Here is an 18,036-nt window from a genome sequence, read left to right on the forward strand (position 1 = left end):
AAAAAATGGCATTCTCCATCCTTTCCCATCTGGTAGCATCCCCTCTTGGTCTAATTTGCTGCTTTTAAAAACAAAAAAAATTGAAGTATAGTTGATTTACGATGTTAATTTCTGCTGTACAGCAAAGTGATTCAGTTAGACAATGTATCTACATTCTTTTTCATGTCCTTTTCCACTATGGTGTATTATAAAATACTGAATATAGTTCTCTGTGCTATACAGTAGGACCTTGATGTTTATCCACTGTGCATGCTTTTAAAAATCTATTTTATTGAAATATAGTTGACTTATGACTACTGTACATCAAGTGTACATTCTTTTTCATATTCTTTTCCATTATGGTTTATCACAGGATATTGAATGTAATTCCCTCTGCTATGCATTACAACCTTAGGCCTTACCAAGGAGGTGGAGGGTTGGAGAAGGGATGATTTGGGAGTTTGACACAAGCGGATGCTGCATCTTTTCATGGTGTCTAGTTTATAGACTTTTCAAGCATAACTCAAGATATTTACGCAACTAAAATAGTGTATTTTTGCATTTATCTTTCTGAGGCTCTCTGAGTCCATTATATTTCAACTTTTTCCAGTTTCTTTTTCCTTCCCTCTCTGAGTTCATGATATATATATGTATGTGTATATATATATACACACTATATATATATAGTATAGTTCATATATATATATGTATGTATAGAGAGAGAGGAGAGCATTCTCTACTTGGCTAAACAGTAAGTGAAATAAATGCCTGGGGAATCTTCGAGAATCATCTATAAGCATCTTTACTCAGCTACTCACTATATTTTAATTTAGACTCAGTCTCTCCAAAAGAGGTAGAGATACCCCAGATAGTTACAGTAAGCTATTTAAGTATTTGCTTAATTAGCTGAATTCTAAATGTGTTATCTGGGTAATCAAAGTCCTCAAATTTCTTTTGAAAGAGAAAATGCCTTCTGAAACACACACACACACGGACTAGTGAAGAATACATGAATATCACACACACACACACACACGGACTAGTGAAGAATACATGAATATCACACACACACACACACACACACACACGGACTAGTGAAGAATACATGAATATCACACACACACACACACACACACGGACTAGTGAAGAATACATGAATATCACACACACACACACACACGGACTAGTGAACAATACATGAATATCTCACACACACACACACACACACACACACACACACACACACACGGACTAGTGAACAATACATGAATATCACAGTATCCTGGTAAGAGGTAACAAGTCATTACTCAAGATGAATCTTTTCATTTTCTTTCCAGAATTCTAAACCAGTTTCTTGGGATAGAATTTTACTGTCTCTGTTTTGTTAAAGCCTTAGTTTCCTTAAACTGTTTTATCTTTACATTATCTTTAATACTTTGGAGCCACCTTCAATTAAGTGGCGCAGCCTTCTAGCTTTTTTCCCTAATTAAGAGCTAAATCTATCCTTGAATTATGAAATTCCGTTTCTTTCGAGTAGTGTTTACTTGAGAACTCTTTACTGCCTCAGATATCAGCGCACGTTAGCACCTGCATGAACGTCACATGTAATGATCGTGTAGTAAGCTTTGTGTTTAGAGCATCACTCTTTATGCTGGTAAACCATGAACTTAAAGAGATAAATAGAGAAGGCCAGGAGAGCAGCAGTCACCCATGAGCCCTTTATCTCCCTCATTTATAGACAGAAAACATAACGGTTTACTCAGTTCTATCAAGAATATTCTAAACACAAAAATAATCCTTTCGTAAGGGAGTAGTGCTGGACTTCCTAAAAACACAACTACTTCCCTCTCAAAGTTGCCTATTCTACGTAGAAAGGACCCTGTGAAGATGGTAATTACACTTATAAAGCATGTTGCAGATTCAAAGTGCTTTCACATGTACTCATTAATTTGGTGCCCTTGGCTATTGTCTTTGGGACTTGTTGTATGTACATAGGTCTCTGTCCTGTTAACTTCACTTCAAATTTTATGGTAAAGATAACTTAATATTAGAATAACTTTCCCTATAGAATGAATTTTAAAGATACTACTTTGTTCTGCAAATGCTTATTTCTGACCACCACCCAGAATGCTATTTTTTCACTGTACAAATCAAAGTTACATTAAAAACCTCTAACTTTCCAGGTACTCTTTGACCACATATAACAAGAAGAAAAAAAAAAAATAGCAAAACCAGGAAAGTTTTCACTTGACTGCTGAGAATTCTAACTCATAATCTCATATTATGAGAATCTGACAATTCCTGAATTCATACCTCAGGAAGGAACAGGAGGATTATAGAATAATAAAAAAACAGTTTTTAAGATGAATCTTTCCTTCCAGTTGATTCAATTAAATATGGATGTCTGATCCCTTCCATCTAGGTCTTTATTAAAGAAAGTGTTATTTTCAACTCGATATACTGGAAACACCTTAGTAAATGCTTTAATGGGAAAGAAGATGAAAATAAACCAGTATAAGGTTTAGGGACTATCTGTATATAATTTTTTGTGTTGATCTTCTTCTGCATTTGGATGTATCATATGTGGGTGTAGACCATAGTTTCTTCCATCTGGTTCTGAAGAACTAGAATCTGTAGCAGTTCATCTGTATCACATCAGATAGATCTAGTAAAGCAGCAGAGAACATCAGGCCATACTGATAAAATACTTCAATTCTACTGCATTTTTATTTCACAGCTGCAATTCCTTTTCCTAGAACTCTGAGAATGTGTCAACAGTTTTATTACCCAGGCATTTCTTAAACAATAATGTCTGTTTAAAGTCAGAGCAAGATTTCTAAGCCTTGTATAAAATGTAATGACACCTAAATGTTTCCGAGAAATGATAGATTTACAGTTGTACAAAGTAGCCTTTATTGTTATTGTTCAAACACTTGTTCAGTGTTAAAACTTGCAAAAACTCAGGTTGTTTGAGAGAAAGCCTATCAGTGGTTTGTTTGTATGTTTGTGTGTAGACACAGTTTCACTAACCAGTAGTTTAATGGCTTTCAAGTGCAAGCAGTAACCAAAACCAAATACCTTGATGTTGCCTTCTGTTAGATCTCACTTCCATGAGGATCTATAAAAATAATTTGTAATTATGAAATTGGTTATATACAAATAGGGGCTTTTACAATTTGCATGGCTATGTTAATATAAGTTCTCCCTTATTGAAACTGTTTCTCATGATACATTTTTTTCCTGATAAAACTAACATTATGTCCTTTGATAGCTAAAGCCTCCTTTGGGTTCCAAGGCAATGCAGTAAAACAAGAGGCAGATCTAGCTCATGGAATTGTAGGAGATTTTATAAACTACATGATGCCTTCTAGTATCATGGAAGCAGACAGTACCATAATTGAAGCTTTGGCTCAGAAGAAGAAACCTTTGTACATTCATGTATAGGTTATATCGCCACACGCACTGTAATACTTTTTACAGCCTTCCAGGTTTATGACCTGCCAATCATCATAACAAACCACACCCTATAGCAAGTAGTGGGACCATTATAGGAAGAATAAACCTGCAAGTGTGGCATATGCCCCCCAATTCAAAGAAGTTTGTCCTGAAAGGCCTTATCGCTTTTCTTCATTTGTTTTTTATAATTAATATAAGAACACGCTTGCCCTGTACATCTAGAGAAGCCACCAAATGGGTTCAGTATCGTAAGATACTGCTTAGATCTATGAGTCCTTCCCAACACTCACCCCAGTGGTCAAAACAAGAATCACTGTTACAGACTATAGCAAAGAAGGGAAGGAAACTCAGTTCTGATTGTTGACCTGTATGCTCCAAAATCATGAAATAATCTTCACGAAGGTGCTTTTCAAAGAGAAAAGAGGGAGAGGTGCTCAGATGAACACGTCCACCTCTGCCTCTCAATTTCCAGTGACCTCACCTCGATCCCATTTCCATGTCCCCATACCACACCTCTCACAGCATTTCATAAGGCCCTCCTTTTCAAAGAATGTAAACATAATTTGAAAAACCCCTAGCTGAAATTTATCATAAATTGTGAAATGGCAAAACTTGAATAAAGAAGTTGTTACGTTCTTTGACCAAACCAAAAGCAACAGCTTTGACGATGCAAGTGTTATCTTAGAGGAAACTTCTGCAAGAGATAAAGTTAATCTTTTGTGGCAGTCAGTCAGACTCCTGGAATATTTTTATATGCCCCACAAAAGCTTCCACTGAAAAACAAAAAAGGAGTGAAAACTTTAAATACCCAGCTCACTGTATACAAGAGTTAGCATATGCGAGAAAACATAGCTGTGTCCCCTGAATCTGGGGAGCCAGCCCTGCTGGCTGTGTGCTGTCCTGGCTCTAGGGATAGATGCAGACAGATAGGTGTTCATTCTTGTTTGGGAGTTGGACAGTGTGATTTCTAAATGAGCCAACAACACTAGGCATTTAACCTTGATATGCTGCTTAATTGCATATTTTAACACACTGAACTGTGAAGTCAATTTAATTATGTAAAATTAAAGTTTCATCCAGATAAAAAGGATTTGAAATGAAAGCTTCATTTTCAGTTTCTTTCATTAATTGTGAAAGGATAAATAATTACATTTTCCAGAGGTCCTTTGCCACAAATATCTCTTTCCTTGTCAGACACCACTCATAAAGAGGTCTGTTTCTGCATTTGTGTGTATGGTCTTTGGAACTGCTTATCAGATAATTGGGGCCTCTCAAGCAGTTTTAAAGTCACTTTGTCTTCTAGCACTTTAACTGCAAATGAGAAAACATTATTCATCAAGAGATGACTTCAGCTACCATTTATTAAGTGGTTTAAGCTCTTTTTAATGCTATAATAGGGGGAGTTACAATAAATTCATTTTACGTAAATAATTGAGAAACACTTCAGAATTTTGACTGAAGGTACCATGCCGTGCCACGACGTCATTGTGGGTGCCAGTGTGGTCTGTGGATAGAACGCTCACTGCCGAGAGCTGGTGTGAGTAACCTGAGGGGCCCTGTGTTCATATCTTAATAGTCCCAGAATTCAGCTTCCTTGTCTGTAAAGTGCAGGCTTGCCTAAATGGCATCTGAGGCTTCTTCCAGCTGTAAAATATTCCAATTCAAGGGACACCTTCAGAACTGTCCTTTAAGAATGTACTTAAAGGCCCTTAAAGGCTTCTTTAGGGGGTTGTTAGCAATGCAGGAGTGACTAGAAGGGAAAGAAAGTTCAAGGAAGGAGGTTGAGGATGCCTCAGTGTTTCTTCCTTAGCCATGAACCTCCCCACAGCCCCACTCATTCATACCATCAAGAAGAGAATGAATCAGATTTAGAAACTCAGTCCCATGCAGAGGCGGCTCCTTGCCCCACTAGATTCCATGTGGACGCCTTGACAGTGAACAGAGGCCCAGATCACAGACTCAAACTCTGTTTCTGGTCCCACCTTTGGCACTTATTAGTCATGTGACTTTGAATACGTGTCTTAACACCTCAGAGCCTCTGCTTCACTTTCTTTAAAATGAAAACAATAACACCCAGCTCTGCCTCCTCTATAGAGTTAGGAGAATCTGACAAAAACATGGGTATAGAAGCAATTTATAATCAGTAATGTTGATACAGGCTTTACTTATTGCTAATCATTTCCTCCAAATGACATTTTATTTGATCTTTAGAATGATCCTGTGAGATAGTTACTGTCATCCTAGTTTTACATGTCAGAACCTGAGGCTTGTAAAAGTTAAATATTTTGTGTAAATTTTCACAGCTAGGAAGGAATGGATTCAGGACTCAAACACAAATCATTTTACTCAGAATTTCAAGTTCTATTACACAACATGATGTAATCAACTCTTAGTGCATGCTGATTCTGTTGCTTTCCACTGACTAGTCAGCCCTGTACAAGTAAGAGTTTAGTCTTATTCTCATTCGGTAGCTTTTAGATAATGGTATTCAATCAAAAGCTTAATACACTTGAGAATAGGGAATAGCCTTGGTTTAAAACTCATCCTTCTGTTTGACTCTGTAACTTTATAAAAACCTAGTGAAATAAGATCAGGAAACCTTCCAGTACTTTGAATTTTTAGCAAGGCCGTAGTGAATTGTGTTTCCCAATGGGATTTGTGTTGAATGAAGTCCTTGTGGTCACTGAAGTATCTCAGAGTGTACATCGAAAAAATAACATATATCCTGACACTTTTTCAGAAGGACTCAAATCCATCTGAGAGTTGAAACAGACCTCAGTGCTCACAGAATGATTTTATATACTTGCAGCTTCTCACTCTTTCATAAGCTCACTTCATTCACATTTTCTTCCCCGGCACTACACGGACCCTGTCATATGAAGAGCACCCCTAGTATCCTAACTGCTCGATTTCATAGTCAGTTGTCAATCCTTATATTAACTTGCTGTTGTTGTCATTTAGTTGCTCAGTTGTGTCAAAAGACACCCAGAATCCTCACCCTTCTCTGTCCCATCACTGCTGCTACCCTGGTGCAGGCCAAGTCTTAGCAGAGCAAAACCAGTGCGATCCTGTTAAAGAAGGGTAGCTGGATCATGCTGTTCTTCAGCTCAGGACCCTCCCGTGACTGGATGATGCACTCAGAGTGAAAGCTAGAATCCTTTCCCAAGGTGTACAAGACCCTGCAGATCTGCCTCCATCCTGGCCACTCTGACCTCCTCTGAGCTTTTTCTCCTTGTTTCCTCTGCTCCAGACACATTAACTTTCTTGCTGTTTCTCAGACACTCCAGGGGTATTCCCATCTCAGGGTCTTTACATTTGCTGTTCCCTCTGCCTGAAATGTTCTTCCTCAAAACCTCAAAGCTCGCTCCTTCATATCTTTCATGTCTTACCCAAGTATCACCCTCTCAGTGGGCTGTTCCCTGGCCAACCTCTCTAAAATGTTTTCTGACACATGCATTGTATCCAGCCCACTGGATATTCTGCTTTTCTTGTTGTTGCTGCTGCTGTTGTTAATTGTCTCCCCAGAAAAGCTCCACAGGGGCAGGGATTTTTCTCTCTTCTCTACTGTTTTCTCAGTGCCTAGAATAATGCATGGCATTTGTAAGTACACAATAATTATGTACTGAATGAGTGAATTAATGAATTAATCTCTAGCTCATGAGATGGTCATTCCAATCTTACACATATCTTAACCTTGGAAAGTTTTTATTTCTATTAAGTTGAAACATGCCTCCTTGTAATGTTTAAAGTAAAAGTAAAGTGCTAGTCACTCAGTCATGTCAGACTCTTTGCAACCCCATGGACTGTAGCCCACCAGGCTCCTCTGTCCATGGGATTCTGCAGGCAAGAATACTGAAGTGGTTGCCATTTCCTTCTCCAGGGGATCTTCCTGACCCAGGGATTGAACCCGCATCTCCTGCATTGCAGGCAGATTCTTTACCATCTGAGCCATCAGGGAAGCCCACAACCTTGTAATATTCATAGCTAACCCCTCTTCTACTTTAGAGTCTTGATTTATGTGGAAACAGTTATTATGTCTGTAATGGTTAAAGTTACACATTCACCCAATAGCATGATACTCCATGTCTTGCTGGGCATCTGCAGGCACCCATGTAGTCAGTGCTGTCCACTGTCTACCCTAGGTACCAGGGCAGAGTGCACAACTGGGGAGGGGGAGGGGAGGTCATCCAAAAGTATGGGAGAAGAAAGAGAACTTTGCAGTTGCTCATGGATGTGTTGCTAGAGATTGTCTCCTTCAGTTGACCTTCTATGCCTCAAGGTAACTTGGACAACATCTAAGATGTTGTTGTGAGACTGACTCTAGTCCATCCAACAAATACACATTGAGATCATGAATATACCATCGTGTGCTTGAAGAGGAAGCGCTCCCTTTGATGGGTACCCAACCTGAAATGATGCCCTCAGAGTAAGTGTCTTCCTCTCAGCCCTCCCCAGTTAGACTGCCAGTCTGAAGTGGTTTAAGAATCTGAGGGCAAAGGCAGGGCTGACTTTGAATGGCTGTCACACAGGCTCCATCTCTAACTACTTTACTCATATCCAAAACAATTTTGACATTTCAGTGATCTTTTCAGTCCCTGAAATCAGGATTGATCTTTTCTGTCCCTGAGAAAGAATCTCTAGGGAAACATCAAAACAGCTAAAAGAAAGGAAGAAGGAGGGAATGAAAAATGAAAAAGAAATTGTATACAACAAAAACATGAAATCTAACACTTAGTCCTACCAGTAAATTTTCAACATTCCAGCAAAACTTAAATGAAGTCCTGCAGTTAGGTTAAAAGTTACCTGCTTCTTCCTACCCCTTACTTCCCCATTTAACAGTATCATCATGAGAGCTGAAAATTTAGGGAATATCATAACCCCACATCCCAAGTTTGAGGGGCCACCCAAGTTTATTGATTATGTTTACTTAACTTCTAAGCTACTGATCTGTGGCCAATTATTTTTTAATTTTATTTTATTAAGACTGAGTCTAATTTCAGATCTATGTACTCTAGATTGCATCAGTAGGCTCCTCAGTCTTTGAAATTAATGATCCAATAAATTAATTAAGATCCATTATCTCTTCCTAAATTTGCTGTTTTTAACATGTAATACAGACTCAGTCATTAAAGTAAACTTTATTTCAGGGAAAATCTCTTATTTCTGGTCTCATCTACACATTTAAGTTTCTAGGCCACAAATATACCTCTGAAAATTTTTTCTCCCCCATAAATATGCTCAAGTAGTTTAGTTTCTTCCTGTTTATCTAGTTAGTTTCCTAACAATGAACCCCTCTAGTTTTTTCTCTTATTCATGCTGAAGTCTCTAATTCTCTTCATGTTTCCTACCTGGAAAAGAATAGGTACCAAATGAAATGTTAGTGTTCTTAACTTTAATTCTAGTTAAATCTCCTTGGGCCTCAGCCTCCCTACTCAGACTTTTTTTTTAGTATACATGAAACTTTTTTGTCAAATGATGTTTACATTCTTGCTACATGCTCACTGATCTTCAATTGCGCGGCACTGATCTTCAATTGCGCGGTCAGAGAACACACTGAAAATGTAACCTGTCATTTCACTTGACCCTAAGTGTAACCTGATACTTCACTTGGCCCTGACAAAGGAGAAAGAGTGTTGTTTTTAATATCTGGTAAGGAAGGTAAGCAGTGGCACCTCACTCCAGTACTCTTGCCTGGAAAATCCCATGGATGAGGGAGCCTGGTGGGCTGCAGTCCATGGGGTCTCGAAGAGTCGGACACGACTGAGCAACTTCACTTTCACTTTTCACTTTCATGCATTGGATAAGGAAATGGCAACCCACTCCAGTGTTCTTGCCTGGAGAATCCCAGGGACGGGGGAGCCTGGTTGGCTGCCGTCTATGGGGTCACACAGAGTCGGACACAGCTGAAGCGACTTAGCAGCAGCAAGGAAGGTAAGGACACAGTTCCAAGAAAATACTCTTGAGATAAATAAATGTTGAGATTACTTGCGGAAATAGGAGTTCTTTGTTAGTGCTTCAGGGCTTCTCTGGTGGCTCAGGTGGTAAAGAATCCACCTGCAATGTGGGAGACCTGGGTTCGATCCCTGGGTTGGGAAGATCCCCAGGAGGAGGTCGTGGCAACCCACTCTAGTATTCTTGCCTGGAGAATCCCCATGGGTAGAGGAGTCTGGTGGGCTAACAGTGCTTCGCAGAATATGACCACCTCTCACAAAAACCCTGCAAACAACATTTTTTACTCTAAGTTTCTTGAAAATAAAAACTATATCTTATTTATCTTTTATCTCCAGTATTGTAGTTCTCAGGAAATAGTAAATGCTTAATAAATTTAAACACTATTTTTATTGAATCAATTACATGAAAAAAAATTGTAAGCAATGTCCCCTCCTAACATGTTTTCTGTACATGAAGCAGTTTTTCCTTCACATGTATTTTTCAAGAATCAAAGAATGGCATATTAGAACAATGTACTGTAACTCTGCCACTTGTGGCACACAAGTGCACCTCTTTAGGCTTTATTTCAACAGCCACAAAAATTGCAGTTGCTGTGTGCTGAGTGATGGGAAAAACCAAGGCAGTCAACTCATCAACATTTCTTCCTCTCCTTGTGTATGCCAAGCCTCATGATAGACACCAGGAGTTCCAGAATAAGTAGGGCAGGGTCTGCCCTCTGTCTCTTTGGGGAGAACAGGTAGTGTTACATGTATTAGGTTATATTTCTGAAGTCCAATCCCATTCTCATGGCTGTGGCTTTGGCAGGTAACTTTGTTGGTACCTGGTCTCTGTAAAATGAGTGCATGCCCATCCCTGAGCTACCTCACTCCAGTGCCAGTGAAAGATAATGCTATAATAAGCAGAGACTGCTTCCCAAGGACAACTGGGTAGACAAGGTTTCATCTGCTTAGAGGCTTTAAAAAAATCAGCTTGCAGAAAAGCATCGAGTCTGTGAGTGTTAGATAAACAAAAGAGAACACAACTGTGAAGAAATGAAAAACTGCAGTAGATGTGTTGTGGACAGGGCCAAGTCAGAATGGAGAGGTGGGGAGTTTTCTCTTACTGCTAAAACATTCGTTTTAGAGCAGCCTGTTGAAAATCTAAGCTTCAGAAACTGAGGAAAATCCCTTGTAACTGCCAACATTGTCACCCTTGAACCATGTCTTTCCAGTCAGTCAGCCAGCTGATCCTCAGCAAGTGCTATTTATGATTTCACTGACTTTTTCTTCCTGCTTTACTGCACATGTAATCTGGGCCTTGGATTTGGTAGAGAAAGATCAGTTTGGCGTGACTAGATATCATCTCTCTAGCTTAATTCGTCCATGTCACCTTTGACGATGTGCCTGGAATAACCAGGAGGTGAATGTGCATTCTGGCAACTGCCACACAACGCTGTCTGCAGGTTGATGTGCTGTCGAGCCCACAAGAGTGAGAGTGACAGTATTGTCAAGAGATCTGGAGGGCAGGATTCAACGAGGGAGAAAAAGCAGCTGTGGTGTTGGTGTCAGCCACCCCAACATGTGTTCTGACAGAGCCACTAGACTGGTTGGTCACTGGAGAAAAGCCAGCCACGGCCCCTCAGGGCAGCAGGTGAGGCTGCGGCCCTCACTGAAGGAGGGCTCTGACCCAGAGCCCTTATAAGCGGCAGTTCTCCACAGAGAATCTAGAGCACTGTCCCTCGTCCCAGAGAAGGTGACAAGCCCAGAAGTCACATGAGCAAACTCCATCTGCTGGCCAGATAGTTCCTCACCAGGGGCTGGCCTTTTGGTGCCAATGCCAATGCACAAAATGAGACATTCTCTGACTGTACTGACAGGAGAAGTACAATTATCTGGGCTCTGGGAGCTTTGTTTCCAGTTCACCCATTTAAAAAAAGAAAAAAATTTAAACCCTTCCCTGACCTTGGTGAGGGTGTTCAAAGGTACTATGTTGATTAGTACAAGGTAGCAGATTACCTGGAGAAGGCAATGGCACCGCACTCCAGTACTCTTGCCTGGAAAATCCCATGGATGGAGGAGCCTGGTAGGCTGCAGTCCATGGGGTTGCTAAGAGTCGGACACGACTGAGCAACTTGACTTTCACTTTTCACACTCATGCATCAGAGAAGGAAATGGCAACCCACTCCATTGTTCTTGCTTGGAGAATCCCAGGGATGGGGGAGCCTGGTGGGCTGTCATCTCTGGGGTCGCACAGAGTTGGACATGACTGAAGCGACTTAGCAGCAGCAGATTACCAGATGACACTGTCTTGAAGTCTCATTTTCAGAAAAATCTTCTAAAAACAGGAGTGACTGGTTGGTTAGTTTTTGGGTTTTTTTTAATCAACCTAAGAGAAAGTCTTAGTGGTGGGCTTCATAACTCTTCAGATGTAGAGTGAATGACCAACTCTCCCCTCTCATGTATTGGGCAGGGGGTGATCAAGCTAAAGAAGTGCTGAAATACAAAGAGTGAGGACTTTTAGAGGCATAAATCACTGACTCTTTACAATCACCTGGGAAGCTTTAAAGTAGATTCCAGTGCTTGGGCACCACTGCAGAGATTCCACTTCAGTTGGCATGAGGCGGATCCAAGTACAAGAACTCCCAGGAGTTTCTCATGTGCAGCCAGGGCTAAGGACCAATAGCCTCATCCAGCACCTCATTTTACAGCTAAGGAAGCTGAGCCACAGAGTAGGGAGATAAAGACTGTCTCAAATCATTCCTAATTATTATAATTGGAAATCAGCAGGTAACCCATGAAAAAAGTAATTTCATTCTATAATAGGCTAAATAATCACCTGTCTGATACAGTCTGGGCTTCCCATGTGGCGCACTGGTAGAGAATCCACCTGCCAATGCAGGAGATGCAGAGGACACAGGTTCAATTCCTGGGTCAGGGAAATCCCCTGGAGGAAGAAATGGTAACCTACTCCACGATTCTTGCTGGAAAAATCCCATGGGTAGAGGAACCTGACAGGCTACAATTCATGGGGTCACAAAGAGTCAGACACGAGTGAGCGTGTACCCACAATATAGTTCTCTTGCTACTATTTTTGGAAACAGAGCTGTCTGCCAGCCCTGGGAAATCAATTTGTGCCATCTGCTGGCCCTGGGAACTTGGGTAAACCTCTGTAAGCCTCAGTGTCTTCCTCTGTAAGGATATTCATAGTACCTGCCTCACAGAGATTTAAAAATAAGATAATGCATGTAAAACTGTCTGTCAGTGTTTGACTCCTATCAACTGTGTTTATTTTGAGAGTTTGATTTTATAATTTTAATTAACACATAATATAGAGCTTATTTGTGTGGTGCAGAGCCCACACTCTAACCACTGTACCAGGGTCTCCCTCTGTTCTTACCAACTCTGTGTTGTAATGGGGACCTCTTTAAAATCTAGAGCTTGCTCCTTCCACATGTTTAAATGTGACTTTTTTTATCTGGTAGCTTGCAAATATTTTTAATACGACTGGCGAGGGTTGGTTGGTTGGAAGTTTCTTTTTCCTTTGTTTTTTATAATCTTCCTGTATATACTCATATCTCAGGATAAGCAGGGGTGGGATGTGGGAGGAGTTATTCCTTTACACGTGCTACTCAAAGAGCTCAAACCTTATAGCTGGCTCTGTAAACACAGTGGCCGTCACCAAGGAGAGTCCCTGACCCCCTGATGGAAATGAGACTCACTCTTTACCATGTTACCCAATTCCAACCTGGCTGCGAAGTCCTTCACTGCATTGTGGAACAATGAGAGGCAAACTCAGGGCCTTAAAAATGTCTATGAGAGGTGTCCTTCAGAAGTGATAGAGGGAAGGGATTCCACCAAGGCAGAAAATGCAGTAAAGACAAGAATCTGCTGAATATAGGAGAACATAGTCCCTTCAGTTTGTCCACAGGATGATAAAAATTTCGCACCACTAGGCTAGTGAGTGACTATGTCTGGATCAGAGCACATCTTTATTTTCCTCACCATACACATGGCAAATACAAGCCATGAGTCAAACAAACATAAGTAATAACATTTTATTCGAAGCTAAAATGGAGAGAAATCCTCCCTCAGTATTCGAAACCCGTTCCTCTCTGGCTGTCTCTCCTGATACACTCAGGAGAGAGATTGATCCTTTCCCTCACCAGCTAATTTACAACCACTAGATAACAAGCTTTATTATTATTAAAACTATACATTTCAGGCTGTTGTTCCGTCACCAAGTCATGTCCAACTCTCTGCGACCCCATGAACTTCCGTGGGCCAGTCTTCCCTGTCCTTCACTATCTCCCTGAGTTTGCTCAAGCTCAAGTCCATTGAGTCAGTGATGCCATCCAGCCATCTCATCCTCTGTCACCCCCTTTTCTTGCCCTCAGTCTCTTGTAGCTATCAAACTTCTCTGAGAAGAATATGTACCTGGGGATACTCATTTTAAGTAAAACTTAAAAATGAAAAGATGGCCTCAGTAATTCCAAGAAACAGCTCTAAGAAGTGGTTTTTTCAAATTAATAAACTTTATCTTTTAAAGCAGGTTTCTGTTTATACCAAAACCAAACAGAAAGTCTGAGTTCCCTCACACTTTCATGTACATACGCCACGCCTTCTTTCATGGTGCATGTATACCACAGCTTCTTAAGCCACTTTCGTTGATGGGCACTTGGATTGTTTTTATATCTTGGCTGTTGTTGACAGTGCTTCTGTGAGCATTGGGGTGCATGTATCTTTTATTTTTTCCAAATATATACCCCAGGAATGGGATTGCTGGATCATATGGTAGCTCTATTTTTAGTTTTATAAGGCACCTCCATGCTGTTCTCCCTAGTATATATACCAATTTACATTCCCACCAACAGTGTAAGATGGCTCCCTTTTCTCCACACTCTCCCCAGCATTTATTGTTTGTAGATTTTTTGATGGTGATCATTCTGACTGGTGTTAGGTGGTACCTCACTGCAGTTTTGATTTGCATTTTGCATTTCTCTAATAATTAGTGATGTTGAGCATCTTTTCCTGTGCCTGGTGGCCATCTTTGTGTGTTCTTTGGGAAAATGTCTGTTTAGGTCTTCTGCCCGTTTTTTTTTTATTGTGTTGTTGTTATTTATATATATATATTGAGTTGTGTGAACTGTTTGTATACTTTCCATATTAACCTCCTGTCAGCTACATTATTTGCAAATATTTTCTCCCATTTCCAAGGTTATCTTTTTGTTGTCGATTTCCTTTGCTGTGCAAAAGCTTTTAAGTTTGATAAGATTCCATTTAAAAATTGTTTTGCTTTTACTTACATTTTGCTTTGAAAGACTGATCTGGGGAAATATTGCTATGATTTATGTCAGAGAGTGTTTCACTTATGTTCTTATCTAGGAGTTTCATGCTGTCGTGTCTTACATTTAGGTTTTTAAACCATTCGGAGTTTATTTTTATATATGGTGTGAGGGAGTGTTCTAATTTCACTGTTTTACATGTAGCTGTACAGCTTTCTCTATACCACTTGTTGAAGAGACTTTTCTCCATTATATATTCTTGCCTGCTTTGTCATAGATTAATTGACGATAGGCATGTGGGTTTATTTCTGAATTCTTTATTCTGTTCCATTAATCTGTGTATTTGTTTTTGTGTCAGTACCATGCTGTTTTGATTACTATAGCTTTGTAGTATAATCTGAAGTCTGGAAAGATGATACCCCCAGCTTTGTTCATTTTTGTCAAGATTGCTTTGGCAATCAACACATGACCACATGAATGTATCAAAAACAAGATGCTTAGTGAAAAAGAAAAATAATATGATTAGTAATAAAATACCATTTACAAAAATTAAAAATAATACACATCAAACAGTGATCCACAGTGTAATATAAAACATATTAGAATAAAAATATACTCATTATTGTGTGTCTGTAGAGTGGGTGAGGAGAATGACGGTGGGACATGGGGACAAGGGGATTCAGCACAAGGAGGCAGTGGGGTGTGGGGGAAAGAACCCGGGCTGTGACATCAGGCTGCCTGCATCAGAGCCTCAGCACCACCACTTACTAGCTGTGGGTCTTGATGTCTCTTAAGCTTCTTCAGAAGTAAAATGTAGATCATACTATCTATCTTACAGCATCACAGTGAGGTTTAAAAGATAAAATCTAAGTAAGGTACTTAGCTCAGTGCTTAATATATCTGGTTAGTATTGAATAAATGTTAGCAATAAATACAATAAAACTTCAGCCTCATTGTGAAGATTGATTGTGGGAATGATGTTTATTAAGGGTAAGAAATTAGGACTCAAGGACAGAAAGGAGATGGAAGAATTGAGGCAGGAGCAGGCTGAGTATGGTGACAATTACGTTTTTCATCTTCCTAATAGGAATCTCAAAACTAGCATCAGTCTTCTCCTTTGCCCTTATATCCTCCCCTGATTTCCTCTTCCACTTCCCCAGTGCCATAGAACGTCGCACTTTTTACCAGTGGTTGCTGGGACATAGTGAAGTTAGGTGGGAAAGAAGCCTATGAAATAGAGAAGGGGAGAGCTGTCTCTTGTGATAATGACAGAGTGGGAAGGATGGGAGTTATTGCTGTGTACAAACCATCCCGACACTCAGTGGCTCAATACAATCGTTTATTATTCCTTACGAGTCAGTGGGTTACCTGGGTTTGGAGCATCTGGGTTAGATTTGTCTGGGGGTATTCTGCACCATGTGTCCCTCTTGTTCTTCCTGGAACTAATAGGCCAGCATGTCCTTCGCGAGGTGATGACAGAGACACAGGAAAATCAAGCTCAACAGCTCAGGATGTTTGAGCCTCTGCTGTGTCACAATGCAACATTCCATTGGTCAAAGCAAGTTGTATGGACTCTGACAGGTAGTCCTGAGTGACAGGAGAGAGGGAACACAGCCTAGCTGAAAAAGCAGGAAAACTGGATGCTCAAGTGGGCCTGAGCAAGTCTCTCTCACAGACAGAAATACCCACACACAGTAGTGCAGAAGCCCAGTAACTAGTGTGGTATTAATTTTAATACAGTAACTAAAGTAACCAAAGATATGTAAGTCTTACTCTGGGCTCTGAGGGTGGGAGGTGCAGAGGGTTGGAGATCTATCCTTAAAGTAGACAACTGAGTAGAAAGTGCTATTTGGGGTATTGTTTTAAGAAATGAAGAGGGAAAAACCTTCTCTTGAATCCAGAACAAATGTATACATGTTAACTAAGTTCTGAGATGAAATTAGAAGTTTTTTAGAAAACTTTAACAGTACCTTGCCCTGAACCTTTGGTAGACTGTCATAGACTGATGTTGATATTCATACTAATATCAATACCTACAGTCTGGCATATATAAACTTTAAATGCAAAATTATCGGTTGATGAAATGGACGAGTATCCTCAAGTCTCTTAAGAAAAAAAAAATGAATCATTTGCCCTAGGGTAGGGGAAAACCTGCTTAAGCAGCCTGAAATGTGCATTCATATTACAATATAATGCAACAATTTTACCTTCAAAGAAGCATTCATTCATTCAAAAAAGGCATTTTTGTTTTAAATACTAAATATAGACTCTAAAGCCTTTTCACTATTGTGTGTAAAATATCCTTTCTCTGTTGCTAAAATTAAATTTAAATATACCTTTATACTCTAAAAATGTCCCAAGGGCCAATTAACCTAGAATGGTGCCTTGCAAGCAAGGAAAAAAAGAAAACAATGAACTCTGTAGATGAAAATCAATAAAATAATAATCAAGGATATATAAAGGGGATTGTCCTCTATTTCTGTTTTAGCCAAGCTGGACCTCAGACTGTGTCTCTTTCAGTTCTGTACCCTCAGTGCCTGGCAGAGTGTCTGGCATCAGCAGGTGTTCAATATTATTTCAGCTTAGCTAGCTGGGAACTTCCTGCACCCCATCAAAACAAACCCTTGAAATGAAAAGAGTGATCAGATATTACACGTATTAGACATACATGGAGTCACCTGTCTTTACTGCCTGGTGCTTTTCTCATGTTGGGGGTCTTCTTTACAGTTTTAGAACCCTCCCTGAGTCTCATGTAAGAGTTGGGTTCTTCAGTTAACTCTAAATATTTGAAACACAGAGTGCCATGTTTCCTTAATCCTAATTTTTTTTTAAGGATTAGAGCAGACTTGTGTTGTCTTGAATAATTGAAGAGGTGCAAGTACAAAATTGTCATTTGAAACATCTCAGCTCACGTAATTCCATGACTGTTTCTCTCTATAATATACTTGATTGACAGATGATTTCCTGAACTGATTTTTAAGTCGATCTGAGGACAAATAGACATCTGAGGGAATTGCCTTTCACAATCTTTTGTTAAGCAAGAGAAGATAGAGTGGGCTGAATGCTGAAAGAACTCTCATTTCCTGAAAACTGACTTTAAAATGCCTGAAGCGTTAAATCAAGTCTCTAGATTCTACCTGTAAGAAAGCATCGTGGAGTGGGGAGAGGCGATGCCACAAGGGATACAGGGACCACTCCGTGAGCTTTCCCTGGGGGAGGACATTACTAACAAGGGCAGATTACTCTAAGTCAGCCCCACCCCCACCGCAGACTCTCCTTTGTGTTCTTCCCATTCCTTTGCTATTCCACTTCTCCACTGTGTGAGGGTATATGTCTGTGGAGGCCTCCACTGACCTTTGAATGATGAAGATCATTTTAACGAGCCTCAT

General features: G+C 40.0%; 1 protein-coding gene across 2 annotated transcripts in view; it reads left to right on the plus strand.

The window, feature by feature from the left end:
• Positions 1 to 18,036, plus strand: part of LHFPL3 (LHFPL tetraspan subfamily member 3) — a 573,774-nt gene that overhangs the window by 426,737 nt on the left and 129,001 nt on the right. The gene's annotated exons all lie outside the window — the stretch shown is intronic.

This window comes from Bos javanicus, chromosome 4, assembly GCF_032452875.1.
Source record: "Bos javanicus breed banteng chromosome 4, ARS-OSU_banteng_1.0, whole genome shotgun sequence".
Classification (NCBI taxonomy): domain Eukaryota; kingdom Metazoa; phylum Chordata; class Mammalia; order Artiodactyla; family Bovidae; genus Bos; species Bos javanicus.